Source organism: Thalia democratica, chromosome 6, assembly GCF_965202585.1.
Source record: "Thalia democratica chromosome 6, ktThaDemo2.hap1.1, whole genome shotgun sequence".
In the NCBI taxonomy this organism is placed as follows: Eukaryota; Metazoa; Chordata; class Thaliacea; order Salpida; family Salpidae; genus Thalia; species Thalia democratica.
This window is the reverse complement of record NC_139170.1, coordinates 46996641-47012630: the sequence shown is the minus strand read 5'-3', so window position 1 is coordinate 47012630 and position 15990 is coordinate 46996641.

Sequence of the window (15990 nt, the reverse complement as noted above, 5' to 3'; positions counted from 1 at the left end):
CTGAAATTGTACCTAAGAACTCTTTTATTTTTTTGGCAACTCTTCCAGGGTTACTAAAATACATACATCCATGAAAAACCTGAAGTTTGGCAATTCAGACAAAATAAACTAGTATTTTGAACCTTTTTTAAATTGTTAATTGTAAATTGTTAAATTGTTGTAAAATTAAATGTTATTGAACTAAATAACAAAATTTTTATTTGATACAAAATATCTATCATAAAATAAAAAAATTGTATCTTTATTTATTTCTTTTAAAAAAACACTTGAAGTAGCTTTACAGTATCTTAGTTATACTGGTTAAGACAGGAACAGATCAAATATGCACAAAGACATTTTTTCATGAAGGGTCAGATATGCACAAAGGGACAATTTTTCACAGATACATTCTTGAACAAAGACACTTTTGCACAAAAGTAAAAAAAAAAAAAAAGTAAAAGAAACAAAACAAGATAAAATAAAAAAATAAAAAAATTACCAACCAAAGTTGTTAGGGGTAACAGTAATAGTATAAGAAAAAATTAAAGAAAATGAAAATTTTTAATAAAAAAAATTGAAAAAAAAAAAAAATTATTAATGGTTACCAACCAAGGGTATGAGGTTAGGGGTAACAGTGAGAGTAAAATTGAAAAAAAAAGATATTAATGATATTTAAAAAATAGATAAAATTACAACCTGTGCAGAAGTGAAGCCTTGTGCAAAACTGACACCATGCAAAAATTCCCTTTGTCCAAAAGTGACCCCTTGTGCAAAAGTGTCTCTTTGTGCGTATTTGACACTTATTCATTTAAGACATTTGTTTTTAATTCAACTTTAATTTTATACTAAAAATGGATCACAAAACATGTTTTTTAACAACATGAAAAAAAAATTCTGAAATTCTATAAGAAATTTACAAAAAAAAAACCTTTGGCAACCTTGCTCTTCCTTTCAGATCCCAGAATATCTAGGTAGGATTCAGTAGTTTACATTGTTGCTTAACCCAGTTTTACCCTTCATTGACCTTGGTGGCAAAAATTCTATCTAAATCTCTTGACTTATTCTCTGTTCAGCCCTTTTTCAAATCAGCCTGCATGAGTTTGAAATAGCTCTTAGAATGAATTAGTTAATTTACTGCTTGCTGTTGATTTTAAGATGGTTTGGAAGGTTTCACATAACAACACTCAATTCATCTGGTGTTTAACGTTCCAGCAAGTTAGACCCTTGATATGGAAGTCACGTTACTTATTGAATTTTTTTTTTCAAATATTTTTATTGCATTTATTTTCAAAAAATAAACAAAAGAGGTTCTAAATACAGCACCAATGTACCAATATAGTATTTCAACATATTGGGCTACATACTTTTGTTATTTTAAATTAGTTCTTATAAGCATTGGTAGCCTATCTAGAGACCCACCTTGTACTCTTTATTAAGTCTTTGTACATAAACTTAAACATAGCTTTTACCATTTAATTTAAAACGTTATTTTTAAAATTGAGACAAAGTACATAAACGTTTAACTAGACTCGTTTGAAAAAAGTTTTTCTTACCAATCTGTTATAGACATGGGCATAAATTTCTTGCATATCAGGGTAGTAAGATGTGAACTGATATGCTAAATGACTTAAAAGATCATGATCATTTTGTAGGGTACCAAATAGATCTAATAGATTTTTTACTACAAGACAAATTGAATGGTCAATGAAGGTAGGTTATAGTGGGGATATTATTTTCATATGTTTTAGCATTGTATTGATAAATACTTTACCTAGGAATAGTCCCTGCTAAGCTTGTTAATTGGCTTCTGATGACATCGATCCAGTCTAGGTTGCTGCAAGTACTATTATACTTAGACTATAACTATAAGTTTCAGTTAGTATTTCATTTGTATAGTTACATTTACTAAGTATTTAATACAATTACTTTAAAAATGTTAAATAGTTAAATTACTAACTAAACTACTGTTAAAATGTAAATTGAAAATTTCTTACTTTTGTATTTATTTGCTTATTATTAAAAAATTATGTAGTAAATTCATTTGCTATCTGCTCATGTGGTTACTGTTGATTCTATTGGTATAGATATATTTTTACAGGTAGGCCTAAGTTATTGCTTTAAGCAAAAGTTTACTTTTTTTTCATTATAAGTTATTCTGAGAAAAATATCATATTGTGTTTTTTTACCTTTTAATACGTGTTTTTCTTATTCTTTTATATTTTATTTTAGTAAAATAATACTTTCACTCTTTATTTGTAACACAAAATAGATAAAGTAAATATTTGGTGTGTTACTCAATGACCAAAAGGTCTTTCTATACACCAGGTCCTTTGACTAAAATTGTTGGTTTTTGTTGTATTTAATAGACTATTAGTGTTGTCTAAGATTCTTTAAATAAACTATATTGTAAATAATTTTAAAAGTAGTCCATTCTTATAACAATAACTTTTTTGAAGGCCAAGAAAAAATAATTCATGCAGAATTCCACAAAAATGAAGCTTTGAGTTAGTTTATTTCTTTTTGTACACTATTTATAGCTTAATTGTTTTTACTCTACAGGTTTGCAATAAACTAGTATAACTTTTTTTTGTGAGTTTAATATTATTATGTAAAATTAATTAAGTTACAAATGAAAAGTTTTATTACAAACTTGAATGAAAAATATTGTTAGTTGTTGTAGGCTTTCCTTTTATATTCTTTTGAAATGAAAATCAACAAATAAAATGTTCAAGTTTTGCAACTAGTGAAATAGTTATCTTTAAGTTTAGAAAGTTAAGAATAAATCTCAAAGACCCTTAGCTTGTTGAGTTTTACAAAAGCATAATAGAAATTCAGACAACTTTTTCTAAAGATCATTAAGTATATTTCATGATAGAGATGTTTTTTTTTTTCAGTACTTTTTTTGTAATTTTGTTATTTAAAAAAAAACTACTTGCAACTTGAGGTAGAAAAATGTAGCTTTTTTCATTTTGATAACATATTTTTCATAACGTATTTTTGACACATTCATTGTTAACTTATCAAGTTATAAAGTATATATAAGTTCCATAATTTTTTTTAAGAATCTATTATGAGTTTAAAAATGATTATATTCTTTTATACTTTTATAATATATATATATTTTAATATTACCAAATCTCTATGGTTATTTTAAGTTTTATGTTATACAAAAAGTTTTTTATAGTACATAGCTCGAGTTCTAAATAAGGTACAGTGTTAAATTTTTCAAAGTGAAGTTTGACTTCCTACGGCCTTAATCAACTTTTTGACATGTAAAGATTTTGTTTTTTTACTGAATAATGCTTGATTATTTCTGTCATAATACCTTAAGCACATAAAAAATACGTTTTCAAAAAAAAGTTAATTTAGTCACTTAAATTACTGATACAGATGAATAATTTCTATTTTCTTATGTTAAGTTGCAAACGGTATTCAAACACAGCCTTCCTGCTTTATTTTTCATTCTTTTGATTTCATTAATATTTTAAGCTATTTTTAAGTGGAAACTTTTTTTCGTTTTTCAAAAATTTGTTTTGTTTGCAAAAAAGCATCAGTCACAAACATTTTGTTAGAAAGTCTGGCAGTTCTAAATGAAAACGCTAGCTGCAAAAGACCTCGTTCTAGTGAGTCTAAAAAGCAAGTTATGGCAATCAGCAGAAAGATAAACGAGTGGAAAAGTAAAGGATTGAGAGTGAGATTTGTTTTAGTTTTGAGTAGATTGTATCAGTAGAATAAGTCATTTTGAAGTTATCTATTGTTTGTAGTATTTGTTTAAGTGTAGTACAAGAACAGTAAAGAATAAATTGTAAGCTATTAAAAGGAGATAGTATTTTGTGTTTTTTTAACAAAAATTATTTCTTTCGTTCATTACTCTTAAATGCATAATAAATATCAAAATGTTTTTTAGGTATAACAGTTTTTTTTTTGTATTTATCAAAAGGGTTTAAACAATAAATAATTAAATAAACTTATTAAAAGTATTATATAATCCCATAAATAACATATTGTATTTTTCAAATTTAGTAAATGTTTAGTAACTAGGCAACCCTTCGAACACTTAAAAATGATTTTGTATAAATTTCATATGGTAAAAACAAAGTGTATTTATAAAAAAATTAAAGTAACAATGTTAATACCATAAGTAAATTTTTATTTAGTTTTATAATTTCTCAAATACTATGATCATATTTTGTGTTTCTTTAACAAATCAGAAAATAAACACAAGGACAAACTGCTATTTGTTTAAATTTTCCAGCAGTTTGCTTTTGCTATTAATATTATAAACCTTAAATTTTTTTTTAGTATAGGCAACTAAATTCAGTACTTTTACTATTGTATATGAGTCTACTTATTTATTTATTTTTAATAAATTTTGCAATTGTTGTTCAGTTTTGTTAACAACATTAACATTTTATATTATTTTTTAGTCTAGGCACCTCAGTTTAGTACTTTTACTACTCATATATTAGTCTACTTATTTATTTCAAATTGAAATTGTTATCCAGGCAACTCATTCCATGATAGAATGGACTGCTGAGTGGGGAAAGAAATTTTCACATGTCAAAACGCAAGTAAAAGACCTTAGCAACAAATATGTTAGCAAATATTTTACATTGATATTATATGCTAGATCGTTTAGTATAACAATATGTATACAAAAGTATAAATTATATTATTATAATGAATATTTTTTTTCTTAAGATTATAAGTATGTACAAAACATTTAAAGTATGGTCGTTACTTAGCCAGAAAAAATTAAGAGAGTTATTCGTTTGACCTGTATTGGTTGTTATGGTAGCAAATATATAATGACCGTAATATTAAACATTACTTCTAACTATGTAGAGTTTCACTTGATTTAGGCTCCTAATTTTAAAAACAGATACAATTTTTGTTATAAAGATTTTTTTAAACATATTCATACAAGGCAATAAACACAGAATAAACTGTTTATTTCTGTGATCGTTGCCTTTTTTAAAGTATAATGTAAGAAGTTAATTTAATTTAAAATATTTATTACTAAAAAACGTAAAGTGCCAGAAAATTAAGTAAAATTATATTAGTATATTAATATTAATATAAATGTATATTATTATCAATATTAATATTAATAGATTTTAACATTTATACACATTAAATGAATATTTAAGTTTTTAAATGTAAATAGAATTGAAATCTAACTTTAAAGCGTAAGCAAACAATATTACTAATATTATAACATAAAATAACAAATATTTTTAAAGGTTATATATGTGTATTTCCTAAAATTTACAGTTATAACTTTTTAGTTTTACAACTTGTGTTCTTATTGTTAACATGTTCTCCGTAATTGTAATACAAGACTTATTTAGTTATTATAATTTTGTTCTTTTTCTCAATACTTCTGCAACTGCTGAGAAAAATGTTGTTTCATAATTCAGTCTCCTTTAAAATGCTTGTAGGTTCTCAGTGCAGCCTATTATCAATATTTATAACAGTTCTTTTAAAACTCTGAAAGTTATATTTGTACATTTAATATGAAACCTTGAATACTAATTGGTATCTGGATATTTTTATTGGATGTTTTAAGCAAATAAAATAAAACTGATTTTTTACATTTTGAAATAAAGTTAGTATGTATGTCAATAATTGTGTGTGATTGAATTGTAGTTTTATTAAATTTGTAGTTAGTTTTCGAATATTATATTTTTAAAGTAAACGTATGTTATTAAATTAATTTATATTGAACAAAATGTATTATATGTAAATCTATTTTTGGTATGTGTACTCGAAAAATACCTTAATTTGTAATGTAATGTTAATGTAATTTGTAAAGATTTTTAAATATAGTTTATTAACAAAAGATAGCCAGTGATTGGATACTAAAAATATTTTTAAAATACTAACATAGGGGTGGTCCACCTATTTTTACAAGTTCATCTTATTTTTTAAAGTTTTATCTAAGCTACCAGAAGATTTTAAGTGCTTAAAAAGATACAAATTAAGTTTCAATATAAAAGCAATCAAAAAGTTAGCCAGATTGAAAGTTTCTGTATGGAATCCAATAACTAAAAATGCAAAAATAGATTAGTTAACTGAAAATATTCACATCGTAAAATTTTATCTAATATTTTTAAAATTTCACAGTAACTTCTTACGTTTACTTAAATCGTTAAAAAAATTTAAATTATTCGATAACTAAAGTGTAATTTTTTTTACTAACTTTTTTTCTATAAGTTTTAAGTTTTTTTATATGTTCCAGATTATAGCACTACATTTAAAAAAATTTATAAGGACCGTTTGTTAAATTTGCGGTATGTATCTAAAAATAAAAAAAACACAGTTATTGTGAAATGATTTCGAATGTTGATAATGAGAAAGTTGTGGCCCATATGTATGTACTTAAAACTTTTTAGAGAAATTAATATATCTCAAAAATTAAATATAAACTATGTAAAGTAAATATATTGAAATTTATTCATACTTTAAGATTTCAAATAATGGTCTATGTAAAATTTTGTTAAAAAATCCCCTATTCCTTTAAACCCAGTGATAGAAAGCACTTGTATATGCTTTAAAAGGTTTTGGAAGAATGTTTATTTTAACTTGTTCAAAACTTGCTTAAAGTATTTAAAAAATATTATGACATTTAAGAACTTTTTTATTGTTGTTTAGTTTTTTATTATTTTTATGTAATTTAGATTAAATTAAAACTTCAGTAATATATGAATTTTTTTTTAAATTTAATGATTTTTTTGACTTGTTTATCTACTTAACATTAGCCATATTTTATCAAAATTTAATTGCAATGCCTTTCTTACATTACCATACTTACAGTATTACTATTTTCTTACTAATAGCCAAAACGTATTATGCTTCTTGAAGTAAAATTTTTCAGCTTACATTGATAAAGTAAAGTTGTTATACATGATTAGGGGGTAAGGTAATTTAATAAAGTTGTCTTATTTAGACTTTTTTAAAGCTACCAGTTGCTTTCTTACTGCCTTTTAAAATTTGATGTCATATATGCAATCATATATCAAATTTGGAGAGTTTTTTAGGCTCCTTATTAAGGGCATAGAGAATTGAAAAATAAAAATTTTATATAAAAAATAAACAAGAAAAAACAGTTTTTTTGTTATAAAGTTTTAATTTTTATATTTTTTTATATTCTGTTCCGACAGAATTTTTTAAATATTGCGAGGAACATTTCCTGAAAATTTGAGGTAGTTATCTCAAAAAACGTAGGAGGAGATAGATTTTTAGTGATTTCTAGACGTTTGCCGTTTAAGTTTGAGCCCCCCATAAGGATCCTATTGTTGCCCCCGACTTTGATCGGCTATATCTCAAAAACTATTTTGAATTTTTAATATCTGTAAAAAGCATCTTGTAGCTTAGTAAAAACTAAATAAAATTAGATCAAAAACCAAAAAAGGGTGTTTACTCCCCCCCCCCGCCCATGCCCTTAATGTGACAAACTAAGAAAGAAAAAAACAGAATAACTCATAGAAAATTTAATCCCCCACAGTTTTCATCTGTGAACATATACAGTCTAATTTAAATGATAAAAAAAATCACAATTAAAGAACTCGTTTTTCATTTATATGGCCCAACAAAAATTTTAAAGAACCTTTTTTTAATTAGAAATGGTTTACTTTAGTTCCTATGTACAATATTTTATGGACATACTAATAATCCCCTTAAATTTGGGGTCCGCAGTTAAATATTTTCTTTTGTAAGTTTATTATTTATCTTGACTATGTCTTAAAATTGAACTAAAAAGTTACATATGAAAGTAATTTACACGTACACTTAATATTTGATAATACTAACTTCAAGTTTTTGTAATACACGTTTATAAAAATTTACTTGATGTAGGTAAACTTTATAAGAGTTCCTTGAAAATGTAAACTTTTTTAAGAGGTACAATTGAAACATAAAGATTTGATTTACAGAAGTATTTGATAACGGTTTAAATATTGAATATAAAGTATCAAAATATTAGTTTGCAGCTACTACGTAAGTTTTAATATCACTAAATCAACATATATGCCTTAAAAAGTTTTTTTTTTATTTTGTAAAATTACTTACACGCCTATGATTATAGCTAGGTTTAAGAAGTTCTTTTCTAATACTTTGCTTTATATTTTATAGTATTTACATTTAGTATTTTGATAACTATAGATTTTTTTTAATATTGTTAAATTGGTTTCAAATGTTTCTTTTATTTTTAGAAATAAGCTTTTAAATATTTTTAATGTCATAAAAGTTAAATACTCCTCTCATTTTGTATATGTAAAATAATATAACAAAAGTATTTAGTATTATTATATTCGTACTTAACTTAGATACTTAACTAAATGTTCAAAATTATTTTAGAATCTATATCTTAATAGCTCATTTTATGTTTTTCATAAATTACAGTTTTGTTTTTGAGTAAACTCCTTTTTTAGAATAAACCCCTGTTTAGTTGCACATGCGAGCTTTTATTCTCGGATACAATCTGTGCTGCCAAGGTTGTTTAGAGGCAAAAAAAAATAATTTACACTTTTTATTCTGCATTTCAACTTTTAGAAAAAAGTAAAACATATTAAGGTGTACAGGTTTAAGGATTAAAATTTTTCAGGTTCCTATGGTACATATAATGAAATGGTACAAGCTAAAAGGAAATACAAAACTTTTGCTGAAAACTTATCATTTTATATAGATTTTATACAAACTGTTTTAAGTTTCACTTTATAAATTAAAACTTGTAAAACCAAATAAAGGTATAAAATGTTTATAAAAAGTTATTTTTTTGGGACATTTTTTTTAATTTTAGTAACAAGTTTTTATTATGTTCTTTTCAATTTTAGCATATAAAATATTTTAAAATAATTAGTTGGTAAGCTATTATTAAACTTTGATGTATACAGCTATAAAAATGCAGATAGATTTTGTTTAGTTTTGTTAATTTTAAAAATTATTTATAAAAATATTGGTAACCATAGACTTATAAATATTTTATGCTAATCTTCTACTTATTTCAAAACTTTAGACGACTTTTTATCTCCAAAAAGCAATGTTTTATATACGAAAGCGTTTACATGGAGTTAGTTTTTTTAATTGCCTTAAGTTACTAAATAAAGGTATCCAAAAGTCGGCAATATTTTTTCATAGTTTAGAAACTAGTAAATTATTTCATTAAAATGTTTACTGACTAGAAAACTGGGTAATATAGAAGTATTTAAAGCTACTTAAGTGAAGCTTTAAAAAGTTTTTTTTTTGTTGTTGTTTTTTAAGGCTCTTTTAAGTAGAAGTATTTAAAACTAGTTCTTTGTATTCTTTATATAAAGTAGCTGCAACCCAGATATAAATTGTTGAATGTTGTAGAAATATTAAAGTTCGTTTTATCATGTAAGTACTCATTATATATAAACATAGTAAGCTTGGAATTTTAATTGCTTAGAACCACTATATAATATTTAGAAATATATCACTTTAATTAAATTTCGACTGACTTCAAAACTCGGTAATATAAAAAGCTACAGATCTTTAAAATATTTAAATTATTTGTTTGAACATTAATTTTTTATTTACTTACATATTCTTAAATTAACAAAAAATGTTTGAAATTATATCATTAGAAAAGTTTTCATCAAAAGCAATATAATAATTTTTTCAACATTTTGAGTTAAATTTGTTATGTAAATAATATACTGATTATATATAAACAGAGTAAGCTAGGAATGGAATCTGAACTAAAATCTGCAAGAGAAAATCAATTTAAAGTTGCATATGATAGTAAGTTTTTTTTACATCATATTAGTCAATACTATTTAGAATTTTATCAGTTCTGTGCATCAGAGTTTCTAAAATTGTGCACCAGTGCTCAGTAGAATTTAGCTGTTTCAAATATGCACAAAAGGTTTCAGGAAACAGTTCTTCACTTGTTGAAATATGATGTAACTCGTTTTTAGGCGAATTTGTTTAACTTTATATTCAAATTTTTATTTGAAAAAACTTTATTTGCTTATAACGTAAAAATCATAAATCCCACATACTAAGTTCTCATAGAAAAATTCTGTGAGAAATAGCTGTTCCCAGTCTGAATGTATATTTTCACAACTGTGTGTTATTTTTTTGATGTTTTTAACCGCATGGTGACAATGAAGAGCAAGGTAATTTGTTCTGTTCAATTAAAGCTATAAAGTATTTAACAATGGATGAGTATTTACACTTCCTTTTATTTCAACACAAATCGTGTATTTCTTTCTTTTAAATAACCCAAAATGACAACAACTAAATAAAAGTGGTATTATTTAATTGTTTAGGCTGTAAAATACCAACATGACATTTATAGTAAGTTATAGCAGTAAAATTATAAAAAATAACTAAAAACAATGAATATTTCTAAATAATATCTTTATTTCTTAAACTTGTTAGGAAAACGTAAATTTATTTTATTAGTAATACTGTAACAAAAAAAATAAGTATTTAAAATTTTGGGCTATGCAACAAGCTTATTTACAAAATCTTTTCAAAATCATATTAAAACAACTTTTTTGAGTTGTTCAATTTATATTACCGAGTTATTTTAGTTGTGTGAACTACTCAATTAAAAATATAATTTAGTGTAACACTCAGTATGCATTACTATATTTGATTGACACAAAATTTTTATTGGTTGGTAATTTGTGTAGAAAAAAATAGTATTAAATCTTTATTATGAAAAGCTCTGTTCATACTTTATGCAAAAACACTTTACTTTTTTTGCAAAGTTTTATTTGAGTGATAGACTTGTTATATGTCTATTTTGCTATAAAAAGTATTTTAATTTGTGAAAACACATAATAAAAGACTTAAGATTGCTATTAATGTGGTATCAAAGTTTACATATATTATATTTCCTGTTTTGAAATTTGAGTAACATTTATCTCTAAACTAATGAACTTAAGTGTAATCAAGAAGGACTATGTATGGTAAAAAGTAAGAGTTGAGTTAAAATTTGCTTTGTGAAAAATTCGCTTTGATAAATTATCATAACAATCTTTTATTTAGTTATTAGTTTAGAATTTTTTAGTACTGTTTACAATATAAATGTGTAACTTTACTAATATTTAACTATAAAAACAGCCTATTTTATTACAATTAGAATAATTTTTTTGGTATGCTAGTTTTAAGATTACATAAATTTCTACTTGAATTTTACAAATTTCAATTTTTTAGTTTAAAAACAGAAATAATTTGAAAAAAATTTACTTAATTTGTAAAATAGTTAATGCACGAGAAAATTATTAGCTTTTTACTTTTATGACGTTTTCTCATTTTGACTCATATAAGTAGTTATTTTAGGTCATTTTATATGACATCACTTTTAAAGGAAGTTTAAATTTATAAACTGATGTTTAAATTGCTATAATTAAATAAAATATAATTATTAGTTGAATAATGTAAAATATTTTAACAAACCAGCCTTATTTTAATTAAACGCTATCCTATTTCTATATGACTGTACCATATGTACTACAGTGTTTTCTAATTCAAAATGTTTGAAGTCCGTTACAAATGACAACTATTTTATCCAATAACTTACTTACTGGTTATATGAAGTGATTTTTCAATTCAGATTTGATTTTTTCAATGTTTGAATTGTGAAAATTTAAAATTGTACGTAGTCTTGAGAAAAAATTGAAAATCCACACAATAAAAAACAGAAAATTGGATGGTTGATTATAAGACAACAATTAGTTAAGTATCATCGTTATCATATCTAGTTTAAGAAAAATAGTACAATTTGAATAAGAAACTTTTTAGCAACTTTTTTAAAGTTTACTGAAAACAGCTAAGAAAGATATTTTTTAGTTTTTGAATTTAGATATTTTTATAAAATAAAAAAATACTGTTTTTTTTTTACTTAATAAATAAGAATTATTTAGAAACAAACTAATATTCTATATTATAATAAATACTATATTGAAGCTAAACGATAAATTTATTCTTTAAAAAAGTTCTATAGTTGTTTTATTTCTTAAAGTTTTAAAAAAGAACATTGAAATTTTTTTTATCGGTATTTAGTTTTATGAATTTTTTTAGAAATATTGAACTAACTTTAAATTTTAGTAATGAATAGAAATTTTGTAATTTATTATTTTCTTGACGTGTTTATGTACTTCATATTAGCCATACTTAATCACTTTTTAATTGCAATGCATTTCTTACGTTACCATACTTACAGTATTACTAAATTATTACTAATAGTCAAAACGTAAAATGCTTATTAAAGTAAAATTTTTAATGTCTTTAACAAATAACAACCACGCATTAACTGCTTACTGAATTTTCTTATTTTCTTGTTTAATTATCTATTACTTTTTTTGTAACATTAAAAATTTTCTTTTAGTTGCTAAAGGTTAATTTTTAAACAAAACTTTAAATATTGTTCAGTAGCTTACCTAGTTAGTTTAATTATGTATACAAAATACGACTTTGAACTTTATATTTTTTGTATTTATTGAACAATATGAAACAAAAATCAAATTTTTAATTTGCTTATTTATTAAAATATTTTTTCACAAATCGCTTGTATTAAAAGTTTTGACTGCTTAAAATATCCTTGATTAAACATTTAAAAAATATCACTTATTAAGTTTGTCAGTATAACACCTAGCTTTGAAACTTTCTTGACAAAGTATTAGGGCTGCTAAAAAAATTTGAATTTGACAATTTATGCTAAAGTAAAAAACAATAAAAACCTGGATTTTTGATCAAAAAACACTAAAAAATATGGAAAACCTTGAATTTTAAACAAGTTTTATTTGTAAAGTAGTAAAATTCGATTTGACACAAAAAACCTATCATGTAGATCTTTTTTCGTCATCATAAAAGAAAAATGATTAAAAAACGCATTTTAAGTAGCTTTGCAGCATCTTTTTATTAATGTTTTACTACTTTAAACCGTTTTTTCCTTAAACTTGACTTTAAACTAAGATAGACCCAAAAACTTGTACTTTTGAAAACCTGGAAGAAATTTCTCAAAAAATTTTGGCAACGCTGCAAAAGTATATAAGCTTAAAAAAACAAATCGGACCAACTGTAACGATCATAAGTCAAAACTTTTAGTTTACTCTTTAATTTGTATCACATTAACACACATTTTCCGTAAAACAATACGAACTTTATGTTTATAAGTTTTACATCTATTGGATAAACATCTAAATTGAAAATACAAAGCAAAATCATTAAATATTTCATATATAAGTTTTTTTATTAAGATTTTTTATCTAAACAGATTTTGAGACTTTCTCTTTATAGTGTGGTAGCTTTTATAATAAAAAGGTTATGGCTATTTAATTATCTATGCATACTTCTTTTAGATTTAAAAATCATTAAGAAAAGTTATATCTGAATGTATATTATATAACATCAGATCAGCAAAGTTTCCAGGGTTTTGTAAAATGCTGTGCACGGAAGATGATGTTCATATGCGTCGACAAGCTTTGATTTCAATGAAAGGCTCTTAATCCAACATAAGCTTAAAACTAAATATTTAAAAGTTTATTGTTTTGATCTGTAACTCGTAGCAACGTGTTTATTGTACCATTCACACAAGCACACACTCGAAATTGCATACTACATGGGGAGCCACTTGTTCGAAAAAATTCAACAAAAACGCTGCAAACAACTCACAAATCGGCCACCAGTGCGGCAGCAGAGCATCGAAAGGTCACTCGTCAGAAAAGCAAAGTGCGTGTGACGTCACAATTATCGGCGCTTTCCTATTCTCTTCAGTTTCAAACCGCCTTTCAGTTCGGCTCTTTTCTGTTTCTTGCTGAGTTTTCAATGCTGCTGAATTTTCGTGTGATGGCTGCGTGTGCTCGTGTTGCTGTGAAAAGTTTTGAAGTTTGTGCAAGCTCTCAGGCTCTGTTTGGTTGTATGTGTAATGCTTGCGAATTTGACTTTTTTTTTGTATAAGTTTAACTTTTTTCACTTAACGTCAATTGTTTTTATGCTGCTTATTTTTAAATTTCACATAAACTATATAAACCCTTGGTTTAAAAACAAAAAATACTGAAAATATTCAAGTAGCAAATGTATTCTATTCAATTTGAAAAACAAATATTTTTTATTGAAAAACATTTCAAACTAATATTTGTTTGTTTTAAACGTCGAGTGTCTTTTTCGACTTGTCTCTTTCTTGTTTCTTTTTTACAAAGTTCACTGCTGAGTTTTCGTGCGATGGCTCTCTGTGCTAGTGTAGTTGTGAAAAGTTTTAAAGTTTTTGCGAGCTTTCAGGCTCTGTTTGGTTGTATGTGTAATGCTTGTGAATTTCACATATTTTTTGTATAAGTTTGATATTTTACATAATGTTGTTCGTCATTAAGCTGCTTATTTCAAATTGTCACATAACTTATGTAATCCCTTTCTGTTTCACAATTAAAATTGAAAGTATTAAAATAACAAACGATTTTAGTTTGTAAAACAAATATTGTTTGATGACAATTTTTCAAAATAAAATTTAGTTGTTATAAATGTCAAATCTCTTTTTAAATCGGCTCGTTTTTGTCTCTTGCTTTTTTCAAAAACCTTGCGCTGCTAGCTCTAATGTCGTTGAGTTGGGCAAAAGTTTTTGTGCTTGTAAACTTTCAGAAAATTGTATGTGTATTTTGCTGTTGTTTTAAAATTCCGCATAGCTCATGAAAAAGTATAATTTTGTGAATTTAATATGTAAACCTAGTTTTTGCATTAAAAAAAAGGTAAATTTTAGAAATATTTATGGATAAGTTTAAATTATACAGCAAAAAAAAAGTTGTAAATTTTTAAGTATAAAATTTGAAAGAATTTTTTAGCTGTCTTAGACTAAATTTATATTTTTGAGACTTTTGAAGTTTGATTGTTGTTTTTCTTTAGTATGTTGTTTCTTTTTTTAAAATTCCAACTTTGTGTATACCGTTTTAAAAACTTTAACGGCATATTTATTTGGTACACTTATAAAATCAATAATTATTTAGTAATATAAATTTTAAAATTGATACTAACTTTATGAGAAATTTTTACTTCTCTTAAATGTAAAAAAACGGCTAAAAAATATTTTTATTCCAAAAATTTAAACTATTCGAAGTAAATAAGTATATATATGGTCAATTTTTAGATCTATTCAATAAGACAAGTTAATTAAAGATTGTTTTATATACTTAACATTTTTTTTCACCATTTAAGAACTGCTAATAGTAGTGAGATATCTTATGACTAACGCATTGCATATTTTAACGTAAAATATTTTACAGCCTCTGTTTTGAAACTAGAAAATAAAAATGAACTTGCAAGAAAAGAAACATTAAAAAGACAAATTAAACTTGGTTTGTTTAATATAAAACTTTTAAAATATTTACTTTACTTTATTAGTAAAAGCTGTCATCAAAAGTTATTGCTGTTATAATAGTAATTAATCACTTAATTATTAAAAAACCAAGTTATTTAACATTGTTAAATAACTAGCCTACCTAATCCATCATTTTTCAAAGCTTGAATTTGTCTTAAGCTAAAAGGTATTATAAACTATGATAAATATTTTTTAACATCCTTATTGCACAATAATTTCAAGTAGTAGTACTAATATTTAAAGCCTTAACATGCTTTTCAATTTTTAGCTTTCTAAAGTTTACATATATATACTAATTCTTGGTGGTTATAAATTGGTAATAAATTTTACTTTCTATGCATCATATAAATTTTAAATTTAATTTATAGGAAAAAAAGATGAGTTTCTTACTAGCGAGCAAGCTATTCTAGCAATGTTAGTTTGTTGTAGTTTACTTAAAATTTTCTAAGTTTATTTTTAGTATATTTAACTTTGTAACTTTATTAGTTGTTTTCAATTAAAAAAATTTAAAGTTTAATTTTTTGTTATTAATTTGTAAGTTTATAAATAGTTGTGAATTTAAAACTATGAAAGTTCTTTTTTAGTTTACATAAGATTTTTGAAAAGTTTATTTGTATTAGTTCATTTAAAATGTTGGAGTTTATACAAGTTTACTAAACTTCGCACTAAAT